Source organism: Epinephelus lanceolatus, chromosome 21, assembly GCF_041903045.1.
Source record: "Epinephelus lanceolatus isolate andai-2023 chromosome 21, ASM4190304v1, whole genome shotgun sequence".
NCBI lineage: Eukaryota > Metazoa > Chordata > Actinopteri > Perciformes > Serranidae > Epinephelus > Epinephelus lanceolatus.
Genome location: NC_135754.1, coordinates 39,895,001 through 39,900,821, shown reverse-complemented (window position 1 = coordinate 39,900,821; position 5,821 = coordinate 39,895,001).

Sequence of the window (5,821 nt, the reverse complement as noted above, 5' to 3'; positions counted from 1 at the left end):
TGGCACACTGACTGGTTACTCTGGTACACTGATTGGTTACTACAGTACACTCACTGGTTACTATGTTACACTGACTGGTTACTATTGTACACTGACTGGTTACTACAGTACACTGACTGGTTACTCTGGTATACTCACTGGTTACTACAGTACACTCACTGGTTACTATGTTACACTGACTGGTTACTATTGTACAGTGACTGGTTACTACAGTACACTGGTTACTACGGTACACTCACTGGTTACTATGTTACACTGACCGGTTACTACGGTACACTGACTGGTTACTACGGTACACTAACTGGTTACTATGGTACTGTCACTGGTTACTACGGTACACTCACTGCTTACTATGGTACACTCACTGGTTACTATGGTACACTCACTGCTTACTATGGTACACTCACTGGTTACTACGGTACACTGACTCGTTACTACGGTACACTCACTCGTTACTATGTTACACTGACCGGTTACTACGGTACACTAACTGGTTACTATGGTACAGTCACTGGTTACTACGGTACACTCACTGCTTACTATGGTACACTCACTGGTTACTACGGTACACTGACTCGTTACTACGGTACACTCACTCGTTACTATGTTACACTCACTGGTTACCAAGGTACACTGAGTGGTTGCCATGGTAACTGGGCAGGCTTTGAAGAGGCACATTGATGAGTGTTTTCCAAACAAACATTAATAAACATAATTAAACACAGTGTTTGTGAACAGAGTCGCTGATGATGAGAATCGTGAACCTGGTGAGACCAACAGAATAAAAACAACAAACAGATCAGATGTTTTCTCTGGACCCCTCCCAAATCTGACCAGTGATGACATGTTTAGCCGCATGTCATCATTTAACCGCTGGCTGTCCAGGTGGTGTCCAGCAAACGATGTGGGTTTTGTTAATAATTGGCAAACTTTCTGGGGAAAACCTGGTCTTATTAGGAGAGACGGCATTCATCCCACTTTGGATGGAGCTGCTCTCATTTCTAGGAACCTGGCAAATTTTATTAGTAATTTAAATCCCTGACAACTCAGAGTTGAGACCAGGACAGAGAGTTGCAGTCCTAAACGCCTCTCTGAGCTTCTAGTTCAGTTACCCAGCCATAGTTTTCATAGTTTTATACAAACGGTGTCTGTCCCCCGACCACCTAAATTATTTAAATCTAAAATTAAACAAAGAGGAGTTGTGCATAACAACCTCATAAAAATTAAAACCTCTTCTGTGACAGAAAGACAAAACAGGAGAATTAAATGCGGACTGTTAAATATCAGGTCTCTATCGTCTAAAGCAGTGTTAGTAAACGAATTAATATCAGATAATCATATTGATTTACTCAGTCTCACTGAAACCTGGCTGTGTCAAGATGAATATGTTAGTCTAAATGAGTCCACTCCTCCCAGTCATAATAATACCCACATTCCTCGAGGCAGCGGCCGAGGAGGGGGAGTTGCAGCCATTTTTAACTCTAGTCTGTTAATCAGCCCTAAACCTAAACTAGATTATAATTCATTTGAAAGCCTCGTTCTTAGTCTTTTACATCCGACCTGGAAAACCTCGCAGCCACTTTTTTTTGTTATAGTGTACCGTGCTCCTGGCCCGTATTCTGAATTTGTATCTGAATTCTCAGAGTTTTTATCCAGTTTAGTTCTTAAATCAGATAAAGTTATTATTGTAGGCGATTTTAACATTCATGTCGACGTTGATAATGACTCCCTGGCTACCGCGTTTATCTCATTAATAGACTCCATTGGCTTCAGTCAGGGTGTACATGAACCCACTCACTGTTTTAACCATACCCTCGATCTAGTTCTGACGTATGGAATTGAAATTGATAACCTAAAAGTCTTTCCACAGAATCCCTTGCTATCAGATCATTATCTGATTACTTTTGATTTCTTTTTACTCGATTACACGCCACTCAGCAACAGTTACTATACTAGATGTTTATCAGATAGTGCTGTCGCAAAATTTAAGGAAAAGATTACTTTGTCGTTAAATTCAATACCAATACCTTCAGTAACAGAGGTTTCCCCTGCCGACTTTAACCTCTCCCAAATTGATCATTTTGTTGATAGCGCCGTAGGCTCGCTGCGAACAACGCTCGACTCTGTAGCTCCTCTTAAAAAGAAGTTAACAAAGCAAAGAAAGTTTGCTCCTTGGTATAACTCTCAAACCCGTAGGTTAAAACAAATATCGCGAAAATTTGAAAGGAATTGGCGATTAACCAAACTGGAAGAATCTCGTTTAATCTGGACAGACAGTCTCAAAACTTATAAGAGGGGCCTCCGCAATGCCAGAGCAAACTATTACTCAGCATTAATAGAAGAAAACAAGAACAACCCCAGGTTTCTTTTCAGCACTGTAGCCAGGCTGACTGAGAGTCAAAGCTCTATTGAGCCTAGTATTCCTTTAGCCCTTAGCAGTAATGATTTTATGAGCTTTTTTAATGACAAAATTCTAACTATTAGAGGCAAAATTCATGACCTCCTGCCCTCAGATGGTAGGCCTACCTATCTAACCTCAAACACAGCTGTAGAATCTAATATATATTTAGACTGCTTCTCCCCAATTTCTCTTCAAGAATTGACCGCAGTGATTTCTTCATCTAAATCATCAACGTGTCTCTTAGCCCCCATCCCAACTAGGCTACTTAAGGAGGTCTTTCCTTTAGTTAACACTCATATATTAGATATGATCAATATATCCCTATTAACAGGCTATGTACCACAGTCTTTTAAGGTAGCTGTAATTAAACCTCTCCTAAAAAAGCCCACCCTGGATCCAGAGGTGTTAGCCAACTATAAACCAATATCTAATCTTCCCTTTATGTCAAAGATCCTTGAGAAAGTAGTCGCAGACCAGCTGTGTGATTTTCTCCAGGATAATAATTTATTTGAGGAATTTCAGTCAGGATTTAGAGTGCATCATAGCACTGAGACAGCACTAGTTAAAATTACAAATGACCTTCTGATTTCTTCAGACAAAGGACTAGTCTCTGTTCTTGTTTTATTAGATCTTAGTGCGGCGTTTGACACAATTGACCATCAAATTCTACTGCAGAGACTGGATCACTTAATTGGCCTAAAAGGTTCAGCACTAAGCTGGTTTAAATCTTATTTATCTGATCGTTTTCAATTTGTTGACATTTGTAATGAATCATCCTTACGTACCAAAGTTTGTTTTGGAGTTCCGCAAGGTTCTGTACTCGGACCAATCCTATTTACTCTATATATGCTTCCTTTAGGTAACATCATTAGAAATCACTCTATAAATTTCCATTGTTATGCGGCTGATACACAGTTGTATTTATCGATGAAGCCAGAAGAAAGTAATCAATTAACTAAACTCCATAACTGCCTTAAAGACATAAAAAATTGGATGAGCACCAATTTCCTGATGTTAAATTCAGACAAAACTGAAGTTATTGTTCTTGGCCCCAAACAACTCAGAGACTCTTTATCTGATGACATAGTTTCTCTAGATGGCATTGCTCTGGCCTCTAGCACTACCGTAAGAAACCTCGGAGTAATATTTGATCAAGATTTGTCTTTTAATTCTCATTTAAAGCAAACCTCACGGACTGCATTTTTTCATCTGCGTAATATTGCGAAAATTAGGCCTATCCTGACCCGAAAAGATGCAGAAAAATTGGTCCACGCTTTTGTTACCTCAAGGCTGGATTACTGTAACTCTCTATTATCAGGTAGCTCTAGTAAGTCCTTAAAAACTCTCCAGCTAATTCAGAATGCAGCAGCACGTGTACTAACAGGAACTAAGAAACAAGATCATATTTCTCCTGTTTTAGCTTCTCTGCACTGGCTCCCTGTAAAATCCAGAATTGAATTTAAAATCCTACTGTTAACTTATAAAGCTCTAAATGGTCAAGCTCCGTCATATCTTAGAGAGCTCATAGTGCCATATTATCCCACCAGAACACTGCGCTCTGAGAACGCAGGGTTACTCGTGGTCCCTAAAGTCTCCAAAAGCAGATCAGGAGCCAGAGCCTTCAGCTATCAGGCTCCTCTCCTGTGGAATCATCTTCCTGTTACGGTCCGGGAGGCAGACACCGTCTCCACACTTAAGACTAGACTTAAGACTTTCCTCTTTGATAAAGCTTATAGTTAGGGCTGGCTCAGGCTTGCCCTGTACCAGCCCCTAGTTAGGCTGACTTAGGCCTAGTCTGCCGGAGGACCCCCTATAATACACCGGGCTCCCTCTCTCTCTCTCTCCTTCTCTCTCTCTCTCTCTCTCGTATTCTATTACTGCATCTTGCTAACTCGGCCATTCTGGATGTCACTAACTCGGCTTCTTCTCCGGAGCCTTTGTGCTCCACTGTCTCTCAGAATAACTCATACCGCACAGGTGCCTGGACAGTGTGACGTGTGTGGTTGTGCTGCTGCCGTGGTCCTGCCAGATGCCTCCTGCTGCTGCTGCCATCATTAGTCATTAGTCATACTTCTACTGTTATTATACACATATGACTATTGTCACACAAGTATACTGTCTGATATTAATACATACTTTCAACATATTGTACCACAGTAGCCAGAACTATAACTATAATATTATTACTTTCATTAATGTTGTTGTAAGCTACTGTCATTACCTGCATCTCTCTCTCTCTCTCTCTCTCTCTCTCTCTCTGTCTCATTGTGTCATATGGATTACTGTTAATTTATTATGCTGATCTGTTCTGTACGACATCTATTGCACGTCTGTCCGTCCTGGAAGAGGGATCCCTCCTCAGTTGCTCTTCCTGAGGTTTCTACCGTTTTTTTTTCCCCGTTAAAGGGGATTTTTTGGGGAGTTTTTCCTGATCAGCTGTGAGGGTCATAAGGACAGAGGGATGTCGTATGCTGTAAAGCCCTGTGAGGCAAATTGTGATTTGTGATATTGGGCTTTATAAATAAAATTGAATTGAATTGAATGTTCTGTGGTTGTTCTCTGACATCATACATACAAACAAACACACAAACAAAGCTGAGACTGACATGTGTTTGCTCTGTTTCCACTGTAATTCTTCTTCTTCTTCTTCCTTCATCATCATCTCATCTTCAGTCCCACATCTGTCCTCACCACGACAGCCATTGGTGATACTTTTAGAAACAGCTGTGTTTCCATGGTAACACTATAGGAGAAGAAGACAAGGAGAAGAGGAGGAGGAGAAGGAGGAGGAGGAGACGAGAAGAGAGGAGGAGGATGAAGAGAGAGGAGAGGGGACGAGAGGAGGAGGAGGAGATTGGAGGAGACAGGAGGAGGAGAGAGGAGAGGAGGGGAGAGGGGGAGGAGTCTAATGTTAAATAACCTAATGTGTTTTAGGAAACATTTTACCATCACAGCTGGCTGACAGGTGGAGTTATATTGCCATGACGACTGCAGCTCATTAAATAGGTTTCATCATCAAAACAACAAACAAATAGACAGACAAAAGGACAGAGAGACGGACGGACAGACAGACAAAAGGACAGAGAGACGGACGGATAGACAGACAGAGGGACAGACAGAAGGACAGAGAGATGGACGGATGGACAGACAGAGGGACAGAGAGATGGACAGACAGACAGACAGAGAGACGGATGGATGGACAGACAGACAGACAGACAGACAGAGGGACAGAGAGACGGACGGATGGACAAACAGACAGATAGAGGGACAGACTGACAGACAGACGTACGACAGAAAGACAGACAGACAGACAGAGGGACAGACAAACAGACAGACAGACAGATGGACAGACAGACAGAGCGACAGACAGACAGACAGAGGGACAGACGGACAAACGGACGGATGGACGGACAGACGGAC